This window comes from Pleurodeles waltl, chromosome 4_2, assembly GCF_031143425.1.
Source record: "Pleurodeles waltl isolate 20211129_DDA chromosome 4_2, aPleWal1.hap1.20221129, whole genome shotgun sequence".
Lineage (NCBI taxonomy): Eukaryota > Metazoa > Chordata > Amphibia > Caudata > Salamandridae > Pleurodeles > Pleurodeles waltl.
Window position 1 is genome coordinate 21,479,206 of NC_090443.1, and position 12,180 is coordinate 21,491,385.

The 12,180-nt window shown below is 42.3% G+C and overlaps 1 protein-coding gene across 3 annotated transcripts in view; it reads left to right on the forward strand.

Moving 5' to 3' along the window:
- The window catches only part of DENND1C (DENN domain containing 1C), a 292,565-nt gene that overhangs the window by 71,537 nt on the left and 208,848 nt on the right, over window positions 1-12,180 (forward strand). The window lies entirely within an intron of this gene.

Genomic DNA, 12,180 nt, shown 5'->3' on the forward strand with positions numbered 1-12,180 from the left:
GACAAATTTTTCTTCGAACTCACCTACATAAATATTTGCAACACTTGGGGCACAGGCTGCTCCCATGCTTACCCCTTTCTTTTGTTGGAAAATTTGATTATCAAATTCAAAGAAGTTTTCACGTAGCACGATGTCTAAGCACTGTAGAACAAAGGCAGAGTGTTCTGTCATGCCTTCTTTTGTAAATAGGGAGGCCACTGCCTGCCAAGCTTCTTGTTGGGGGATGTTAGTATATAGTGCTTCGATATCCATCGTGACTAATAGTTGTGTGGTCGGATTAAAATTATGTCCTTCTAGCTTGGCTATGATATGGCTAGTATCACGAATAAATGCTGGAAGTTGGGCTACTCTTGGATTCAGATAATTCTCCACATACTTAGATAGGGGTTCAGTCAAAGCTCCTATAGTGGACACTATGGGACGCATGGGGGGATCGGTAGCATGTTTGTGTATTTTGGGGACTCCGTAGAACACTGGTATTCTTGTCTTTATAGGATTCAGATACTGTAATTCTTGGTGGCAAATAAGTCCATTCTCATATGCTTCGTTAGTAATCTGGGTGATTTCTCTTTTAACTCGTTCTTGCCAATTCATGTTGATTTTTTGGTAATAGTGGGAATCATTTAGCATAGTCATAATCTTATGTTTATATATTTCAGTGTCTAATAAGACTATGCCTCCACCTTTATCACATGGTTTGACCGTAATGGTCTTATCTCTTTGTAGCTTTTGAAGTGCTTGATATTCCCCTTTATTTAGATTGAAACAAGATTTAGGGACAAATTTCAGTAGCGATTGGATCTTCTCTGTCACAACATTTTCAAATATTCTTATTTCGGGTCCAACGGAGTCTAAATATGGTGTAAAAGTAGAGACTGGTTTAAGACCTGATTGGTTTAATTCCCTATTGTCTACTTTATCTTCAAAATATCTGGTCAGTCTGATTCTTCTAAAGAAAGCATGTAAATCAGAAAGAAGATCAAACTTATTGATAGAAGTAGTAGGAATAAATGACAATCCTTTCTTAAGTAGTGATTCTGTATCTGTATCCATAGGTGTGGTTCTAAGATTAAAAACCGGTACCACCTTTAGTCCCTCCCGTATTGCTGTCTCCGAGTTTGTAGAATATGTGGTGCATTGTCCACATTCTGATATCTGTTTCTCTGAAAATTTCTGTATCTTGTACGGGGTCCTCTTCCCCTGGATAAAAAATGATGACTAGATCGATGAGGGCCTTCAGTGGGGCCCGTTCTGTCATTGTATTGCTCAGGATGGTTAGACGGTCCCTCTCCTTCAGATTCTGAGGTATCTGAAAAAGTGACAATTTTCTTGTGTGTCCAAAATTGTCGATCTTGTTCCAATGTAATCTGTTGTTGATTAGTGTAATATTTATCGGACAAGTACGGATATGCCCGTTCTGTGGTAAACCATCTGATATCTTTTCTAAGTTTATCTGTTTTTCTTTTGATTAAATATGCATTAAATGATTCAAGTTCTTGGTTTATGTTCTCTAACTGTTTTTTTGCTTCTTGTAAGGAGTCTTGTAATTTTAGTTGCTCTTCTAATGTTTGGATCTCTTTCATTAGTACTTCCATGAGTTCTCTAGCTGTCTCCACTATAAGGATCATCCAATCCCGGGAACAGCGGTTGGAAATGAGCGACCATTTCTCTAGAAATTGTCTAATCTCTACAAAAAGGCCTGGGATATTTCTCACTCTTAGACCTGTGGGGATAATTCCTGCTCTAAGGTATTCTAGTATATATTCTGCATGTAACTCTGTACGTTTAGTTTTTTTCTTTAATTCAAGTAGCTTATACCAACCTTCTTTGGGTTGGTTAACCGAAATTGATGTACCTACTCCTGATCTCGGTTGTTCTAGTAGTTTAGCTAGATCTTCCTCACTAAACCCAAATGTTTTGATGGAGTCCATATAGAAACAAAAAAACTGACTCGCAAGGAGAAAAAATATATACAAAGATATACAAAAATATGTATGAATATATACGAATACTGATCTTGCTTACACAGGTAGATCTTATATTTGTATCTAGGGAATGATGTAGACAGGAATATAGAAAGTATGTAATTCCCTAGTAGCTGTTAGATACAGATAGAAAATACAGATTTCGTACAAATAAGATACAGTTAAGCGAGATATTAATAGAGTGACTCTAGGGACTAGCCCCTACGAATAGAGAGAAATATACAAGAAAAGTAGAGAATGAAAATGGGCAGAAAAAAAGAATAAGAAAGGGACATGACTATAGATCCAGGGCTGGAATAGATAAAATTAGTGATACAAATACTGAATAATAAAATACAACTGGGAAACCCAGACCCCAACGACAAAGTGTCGTAACAATGAGAGAAAAACTATATGGGGATACCCTAATGGAGTAACAGTAGCTCAATCAGGGAAAAATACAGTTAAGAGAAACTACAACGTGAGCTACCTAAATAATATAATATCTGAAGTAACAGATACACTTCAGAGAAAAAGCCTTATAAGGACTGATAAATATCCATTGATAATTCAAAGTCGTATGAGAAAACAATAAGCAGCTGCTGAAAGAATTAAAGGAATGACAAAAGATAACAGGGAACTAAATCTCAACTGAACACATTTTAATGAAGCGATATAACAAAACACAAGGAATCAAGAAATATAAAACATGAATGGAAATATATATAACGTTAAACTTCTAAATCAGGCACACCACAATCAAACTAGACTACAAAAAATGGATAAGAAAGACATATGAGGTAAATGAAAAAACAATTAACGTATAAATCTACATAAATAAACTAACGTGTCTAAAATACAGTACATACAAACATGTAAAGATTGTTTCCAACAATACATAAATGTACATTGATATCATACTGATAAATAAATATATATATATATATAGATTGATGTTTAGAAAAAATTAAATTAGAGTGGTGTTGAGACAGGGATACTCTTAGGGAACCAAAGGCCTACGCGCGTTTCGGTGTTCCTATTGGTTATAGGTCACCTTCTTCAGGGCCAATCCCCTTAATAACAAACAACAAAGTTCATTTCAGCAACCAATGTTCTAATTATTTTTTCATTAAATACTTGGTACGCTGGAATCTTGTAGTCATGTCATCTAGTAAGGAAGAGAGAAAGATGAAGAATAGTATATTTTTATAGATTTGTTTGCTTACTTTCAATCAATTATTTTATTTCATTTTAATACTGTGTGCAGATATATGTGTCTTCATATAAAATTATATAGTAGACGTGCCCATTATCAGTTTAGAATATAAATTGAAACGTGTTCAAGTTTAAAATCTAATAATCGAAAAGATTATTTATTTACAGATTAGAAGTAAGAGAGTAAAGATAGTGAAATAATTATATTAATTATATTAATTAATAAAATCATTAAAATGTATTAGTATGTATATATTAGGTCAAGATTAATGAAATAGTGACTTGTGCTATAGTACTTAAAATTATTATTATTATATTATATCCCAAGCTTATAAACACATGCATCAGTGCATATTAGAAAAGTGGTACCATTCCATAGATAGTTGTTTATTTGCTTACTGAAGTAATATATAGTGGTAAATCGAGCAATGTTCAAAGCTCATGGTATGTCCAATCCTTGAGATGGACGTGATAACATCAATTGGACAGGAAGGACGATCTAACTATAAAGTAAGACAATAAATAGGATTGTGAATTAAAAGATGTAAGATGATCATCCTTTAAAAGTGAAAAACCGACTATCTCTATATTTTAATACTATAGTTGCTATTACCTATAGATTCTGTGGTCCACTATTTAAGAAAGGTTTTTGTTGATATTTCTTTAATAAAGGCACAGACCATATTTTTATATACTAGTTTGTGTGTACCTACCGGGGCTAGAAAAAGTTGCAAGAACTGGTCCTAAGATGTATGGTCTCCGATAGGATTTAATACATACTGGATGAGGCTTAGGAGGAAACGAAACCTGCATCGGAAAGACAAGTAAAATTTGTACTCGATCAGCATGATATGCAATATCAAAATGATATAATATAGTTCTTAGCTATGTTAGTTTCCAAGTTGCGCCCAAAAGTAATCTAAAAGATTTTATTTCCTGGCTGATGGCTGGGAGATAATCTTACTATGAGACGCGCAAATAACTCACCCGTTTGCCGATGCTGTCTCCGTAATGTAACATGCATCGGCGGCCGCGGTTTTTTTCTCTTTAAATGCTGAAGCAAGTCAGCACAGATCGCACGACTAGACCAGTACTTCTAGTTGCGGTATTTTTAACCTAGAATGGCCGCCATATTGAAATCCCGCGGTCCCGTGGCGCCTACCAATTCTGCCACCCGCACGGCCCCACGATGTAGAGAAGACCCCTCTAGTGCTTCAGACCAACGTCCCGAGGCCGTGTTGCGCCCCGTTGGTGTCACCTTCCTACTGCCAGCCCCTTTTGCTGGCTTGTACTCTCAGTGCATCTCATGGGCGTGTGCACAACTTGTGTCTGCTCTGTGTGGGTCCCCTCAACCGCTTTAGCCTTTGCCTACTCCTTGTCTCCTTGGGGACCCATACCCAAACTCCCTAGCTCCTCAGCAGGGGATGCGCTATGAGCTGTCCTCTGACTCCCACCTTCCTTTTTGGCTACCTCACACTCTCCAAAGCCACCTCCCTGTCCCTGCACAACTTAGCCCACCTCTCCTCCATTTTCAGCACTGCCTTCCTTTGTTCGCAGATCCTGGCCTCAATATCCACAGAGGACCAGTCCGGGGGTGCTTCTGGACTTGGAAATCTCAGTTAGACAACTAAAGTACGGGGACCCTGTGTGGCCCCACCGTGCCCTGGCCTGCTTCTCCCTGTTCAGTACCTGCACTAACCCCAGGCAACACCTGGAGAGTCTTGCTGCCCTGGCCCGCCTCTTTTAAGGAACCAGGGGCCCCACTTATCCCCTTGTTCGCAGGGGTACTGGGCCCTGCCCCTTCCACTGGGCCTGGGGGACTGCCCAAACCACTAGGGCATCCCCCAAACTGACTGCCAAATCAGGAGCCTGTCCTTGTACCATAGTAGCAGGCTCCAATTTTGGTGCATTGCCCATAGCAAGAAAGCTTTCCCCCTCCGTCCACCATGCCCTCATTGGGCCCCGCAGGGGCTTTGGTGTTTTTATTAGTTGGGGGGGGCGGACGCACCGCGCCCTCTCCCCCAGCCGAGCGCTGCTTTTTTGGGTGCTCAGGAGACGTGCAGGCCGTGATCGCGGCTGCCACACCCCTGGATGCCGTGCACACAGGGCGCGACATCCCGACCCAGGCCTGGTCCAGAACACCAGGCCTGAGTAAATTGGCGCGGCCAACTTCGCCAATCAGGTGAAGCGCGGCCCGCACTGCGGCTGCATCGTGGCCTTGGGCCATGAGGCAGTAGACTTCTGACGCAACTCCTACCTAACTCCCCTGGGGACCGGCCAAAGACTTCCTTCAACGCTTGTAAGCTGGCGCGGAAGAGGCCGGTTCCCTTTTCCCACCCCCTTGTTAAACCACCCTGTGCTCCCTCCCCACGTACTCTACCTACCAATCCCTGTCCTTGCGCGTCACTTCCTGTTGTCCTGAATGATCCTGCGGAGAGACTAGACCGTGTCTGCTCTCCACTGGACCCTCCATCAGTACTGTTAGTTCTCCGCTGCCACCTCGCTCCACCCCCTGAAGGCCCGCCACGTCACTCAGCTAACTTATCGGGAAGGGGGAGGGTCAATAATAGCAGCTCATCATCTTGCTGCTCAGCCCCAGGTTCTCCAGGGTCCATACTCCCCTGTGTAGCTCCCCTGACACGGGGGGAGCTGCTCAGATGTCTTTGTTTGTAACACTGATTCTCACACAGGGCCCCCGTGCCCAAACCATCGCGAAGTGACTCAAGCTGTGTCAGGCAGGACAGCTTCGAGTATTTTGCTGAAATTCGGGCAGAGCCGCAGTCTGCCAATTTTGTGAGCTTCTACCCAGTTGGATTATTGACAGATAATGGGGGATTCTCGGGCGGCCACCAGAGCCTCAAAAAATCACATCTGCCATCTCAGGCACACTTCAATCCTATCCAAAAAGAAACCATGTGAGTCCGTCCCCAGGGAGAATTGACTCCACTATCTATAATATCACTGTGGTGGCTGCAATAGGAGCTGGTGAAACACTAATGAGGTAGACACAGGTTCAGAACAGCTGGCATAGATTAAGAAAATGTACAAAAACATAAACTGCAAGCTTTACAAATAAACTGAACAAAACAACATATATACAACAGCAATGGTAACACACCTAGGAGAACTCAGCATATTCATTCACAGTGATCCTCCAGGGGCCATGTTGTGGAATTCTGAACAATGGAGCCTGTTATCTTGCTGCCAGTCAACAAGATATTTAGGAGAGGATAACAGGATCTTTTAAATATATTAAGTCTGCAATGAATTAGCCAGGATCACTCCTTCCAGAGGAAAACTGATACCAAGCTATCATCTCCTCCCAATAGACCCCTGAGAGGCTGGAACAATGGATAAAGGCTCTGAAGCATTAGAGTATGGAACAAGCTGAGAGATGTGCTAATGGTATTGACAATACTCCTGCAAAAAATACACGTTTCTCTATGTGTACACAATGAATACAAGCCAAAGAGGGAAGGGATGCTTATGACCCAGGCAGAAAATAAGGTGATTTTTAAAACATAAATTATATAAGGCAGCAGGAAAGTGTTTTTCACTTAGTTTTGTCTTGAGTGTGTCTGTTTATACAGAGGACTGATAGATGTGACAGAACATGGAAACAGAGTGAAAGAAAGAATGATTACAGTTATGGAAAACATTAACCTCTGACTTTGAAAATGTACCAGCTGTTGATAAGTGGAAAGGCTAAGAGCTCCATAGCCAGATGACTACATCACAAAAAATAGACGATCTTGAAAATAAACTGTAAATGAAGAACATTGATGTTATTGTCCAGCCTGAAGGACATCAAAATGAAATATTTTTAGAACAGTGTGTAACAGACCTACTGAGCACAGATCAATTATTCAAACCCTTTCGTGGTTATGCAGCTCATGAGATTCCAGAAGAGGGGTGCTACAGATTTGATCAGACGTAAGGCTGCAGCAAAAGGTTAGAAACTTTGCAACCATCAGAGAGGGTCATGAACAGTCCTCATGGTTTAAGATTATTTGTAAACTGCAGTATTTCTTGATTATTTAAAATAAGCCCAAATTTAGAAAACATTTTACTCCATAAAGAAAACTTTAAGAATGGCAGCATGAAGATTTTGACCTTTACCGGGTCACAGGTGGAAATTGATTACTGATTAAAATATTATTACCATATTGTGAAATGCCATACAACAAGAATGGAAATGGACAAAGCAACACAGAAAAATATCGACTTGAGCAGATGTTGGGAACAGGCTTTAGAGAACCCTTTTTGAGCGCTCAATAACTAAACTGTTTGATCTTTTCCTCATTTGCAAATGTAATGACAGCAGTCACTCATACAGTCTAAATTACTTGTAGAATATTTGTAATAATAGAGATCTTGCTTGATAGAAGTGCGTTATAAATAACAATTAATGTCACTGGTGGCATTAACATTTGAAGACGGCATTGAATTTTCCTGCTTTTGATGACTCGGGACGGACTTTTTTTAGCACTGTAATTTCTACAGCTAAGCCTTCCACGTTGATAATTGTGCTTTTAAAGTGGACAGAGCTTTTCTTCGAATTTCATAGAGCTGCGTCTTGAGTCCTAGTTGAGTATTTGGTGCAAATGTTACAGTTCAGTATTAATACTTGCACCACATGTCTGGGAATTAAGGCAGGGATGGAACTGTAAATGTCCAATCTCTAATTCCAAAGTTATACTTTCCTGCATTTCTGACATTTGTCAGATAAGGAAATTGAGATGCTAGTAGGGAAAGTGATTTGCCTAGGGTAACACAATTTTGTGAAATACTGGAGACGGGATTGAATGTGAGGACTTAATTTCAATGTTGACCTATTCACAGCTTATACACATTTACTTCCTAGATGAGTAGGCATTCATGGAAGGCCTGGTACCTGCAATTGTAAGAAATTGGGATATTAGTTGAGGGAAAGATACACACCTCAGGTAATAACAACAATCCTTGTCAGGGTGAACCTTTAGAGCCATTAAATTAGCCTGAGCTTAACCCTCTTGGTAGCTACGGCACAGAGCAGACAGGTTTAACTCAGGGCAATGTCTAAAGTATTTATGCAGTATCAAAACAGTAATACAGCTGACATACAAAAGAATAAAACATTCAAACCAAATTAGAAAAATAGAATAACATTTAACAAACAGAAGGACACCAAAATGGCTAAACTCCAATAAGGGTAACTGGAGATATGAATTAGTAAAGTTTTAAATTAAAAATAGCATACAAAATCCCAATGATACTAAATGAACATGGTACAAGAAGACCTAGGTGCAATTTGAGGATAACCACGATGGAGCATGGGTTAGCTACACCAACCAGGTTTGTCCTGGACAAGAAGATTTTACATTCTGCCTTTAGTCCTTCAAGTTCCAGTCCACTACAGGAATAGTCAGTCAGTCAGTCGAAGTTCTTTATTTAATCAAAACAAATGATCATAAAAGATACAATCATATATATTCTTAGATAGCACCACACAGTTTCATGCATATTCAATCATGTTAAAAATAATAAATGCAGAAGTAGGGGTGGGGAGAACTTAGAATTCTGTATAGTTACATTAAGGCTCCGCAAGATTCTGTGGAGTTCCGCCCACCAAAGTAGATTGTTAAATAAGTGGTCTGTAGGTTACAAATTTGAATCCAGATGGCGGGAATGAGTATTTCATCCATGCAAGAAGACGACACGAGTGTTACTGAACTTTGAATCAGAATGCAAAGGTTGCAGACCACTTAAGTAAGGTCTTTAGACAGACAAACATAACAACTCCCAACCACAACTATGCAAACAGAAAGAATGCAAAGCAGCTCCAACACAAGTAACAAACTTGCTATTCCCTGGCCATGAGCACTCGGGACTCCCGTCCAGAGGGTCCAAGGGTCTGCACAGTTCCCACACAGAGGCTGGGGTGCACGTCCAAGTTTAGAATGGATTTGCCAACCGGAGACAGCGCAGCTCCCACTTTGCTGCGCCATGCAGCTCCTGATGGCCAAAGTTCTCCTCGAGGCGCAGGAACAGGTGCTGTGGCTTGAAGGGTCAAAAGCTGGGAGCCGATGCAATGTCTGTTGCATGGACTGAGAGCAGGGCCTGCGGAGACATGGTTGGAGAGACAGGAGATCTTGGCGCAGCAGCAACACTCCTGAATGAAGGGAAGCAGAACTGCTTCTCTTTATTCGGGGAGCAAGGAGGTGGTGACAAGCCGCTCCCTAGTTCCACAGTTGGACATGCGCCTCCGGGAGCACGTGCGCGATGGTATTGTCCCTTGCTTTACTTTCAATTCTGTCCTCAGGAAAAAAAGAGGATGTAATTGGTCAATATTATGCAGATTACCATTGGCTTGCCACTGTGTTAAATATGTCTGCATTTGAGTGACTTTTTTGACGGCTAAAATGTACATAGGTGCATAAAACACTTGAAAATCGAAAACAAAGGATCCTGCCCGCCTCCCGTCACCTTCATTGCAGTGTGTTACACAACACACTCTTATTACATTTATTTTGCTGCTTGTATTATGCGTCATGTTGGTTGATAGCACCTTGCAAGGACGTGGCGCGCACATCAAAACCCTCACCACATCTGTGCTTAGTTTTACTGAAAATGTAGAGCACGGGCTGTAGCCCTACGGGGCTTCTTCGATAATCACACGCAGTCCAGGATCTGGCGTGTTTTCATTGGGAATCAAAGACATGAGTCATAGGGAAGAGAGATTGCATCACACATAAATTTTATCCCCAGTAAGCGTGGCCTAATAACATTCAGCCCCATTTGCGTACCCCAGTTTACTCTGTTGTGAGCCTGCGGCAGGTAGAAGCCCCATTTGGGGTTTAATTGCAATAAAAAGCACAATGGCCAATCCAAAAACCATTAGTCTCTCAACACTCCAAAATACTCAAGCTAGCATAGGGGATTTACGTTAGTTGAGAACAAAGTTGATTTCCATTAACGAAAATACCGAATTTTAGCATGACCATAGTATCTCTTACCAATGATTGCCAGGATCATTAGAAGGTTGATTTAAATTCAAATTCTTTTAAACACAAAACTGTTTCAACTCGATGGTGGATAACTGCTTTCTGTTGAGTATAAGTTATTTCCATCCCATGCTCTGCAAGTGAATGAGATTAGACTGCTGGTATGGTACGATAGTTAACCGTTTCTTTTGTTCGAAAGTGTGAACTTCTGCTGTCCGTGCTGTACCCACCTTGTACGTTAAAGAACCTTGTGTGAGGTAAGCTTGCTCGGACACTTCTGTAGCTATGTGGGACATTTTTACTGCTGTGACTTGTACAGGAGGTATTCCGTGAATGTATATTTCACTGACATTGGTAGTTGTATACTGTGTCGCTCCCTAAGTGTGCACGTGTACAGAAGCCTGTGCTGCTACTAGAGGTGTTGTACTTAGCCTGAGTGTGAGGGAAGCGTGTACTGCTGGTGGGACTGTAACTGCTCTCCAAGTCTAGAAGGCAGCTACAAAACTCCAACCTACCGCTTTGAGAGCGCTAGCTTTGACATACCATTCGACTTGTTACCAGCGGCGGCCAGTACCCTTTGAAAGTGGTGGGGCAAGTGAAGTGCCCCACCACTACCCCCCCCCCAAAAAAAAACACATACCCTCCCTCCAAAACCCCCAAGTAAACCACCACTACCTCCAAAAGCCCAAGCAGAACACTAAGTAAAAAAATAAACACAACCACTACACTTACATGCATTACACGCACATGTGCTACACATTAAAAATAAAAAAACGCACTTACCCATGGGCTGTGCGTCCTCCTTGGTGCTCTTCTTCTTCACTGGAAGAGCTTCCCTAACCAATCCAGACACTGCTCTTATGCTGTTAAACAGCATGAGAGAAGCGCCTGGATTGGGTGCAGCAGCCTGACTGGACGCTCCTTCAGGCCGTAAAGGCCGGTGCTGGGTCTCCACCCAGATAGCTGAGTTGAGAGCTTTAAAGTGTACATGTCACTTTGGCCAGCGCAAAACAGCAGGCCAAAGTGACATGCGCACTTTGGAGCGCCCAGTCAAGCAGGTGCTCCAGTCCAACACACCCACCATGAGACTGGGCTGGCGCTCTGCACCATAAAAATAAAATAAAATGGCAATGACAGGTTCCCATTGCCATTATATTTTTGCATGTGCGGCTCACAGTGGGCCGGGGGGCGATGCTCCCCCCACCCTCAAGAAGAAGCCGCTGTTGCTCTTTACTGTCTTGAACATATTTCAACCAGTGTTAAGTTTCTTCAGAATAAAAGAGTTAGTCAGAGACCACTTGCCACACAAGAATTGTTTTGTTTAGATTTGAACAGTAATAATGCTTAAGACTTTTGTGCTCGTGGACGGGGGGGAGGGGGGATTTCATTAGAGCGGTCTCCGAATGTAAGCACTAAGAGGACGCCCTCTTTGTGGTCTTAACTCATTGGGAGAGAGTGACCAAACCATGACTCGTTCATTGTGTGTAAAAGGCCGCTTTATTGGAACAGGTGCCCCTGAGCCTACCCCGCCTGGCCTTTGCCGTACAAAACTAAAACCTCACTAGACATCGAATCACCTGTCCCCGCCCCACCCCCTCCCCTACCCCGGTCCCTCCCCCCCTTACTCTCGTCCTGTCTTTTCCTTTCTCTTGTCTCCTTACTTTCTCCCGTCCTACCCGCTTCTTTGAACCTGTCCGCTAATGAGCAGTCTCCTGCCTGTCCATGTCTAATTAATGCTCCTTCCCATCCTAATACCTGAATTGCCCTGCCAACTCCGTCCTCCACCCAAACTTTTAATAGCTGCCCTGCAGCTGTCCCCGCCACGGCACGCACCTGTCCAAAGTGACACCCTACCCCAAGAAAGGACACCTGCTCCAACAAATCCAACCTGACAGAGGGAGGGAGGGCGGGAAAGGAAACACGGAGCTACCGGACAGAGCCCTGGCCACCAGGTCACCTTTTCTAAAATGGTGCCTGAGGCCACAAAATGTCCGGCTAAATACTTAGCCCACCCCACC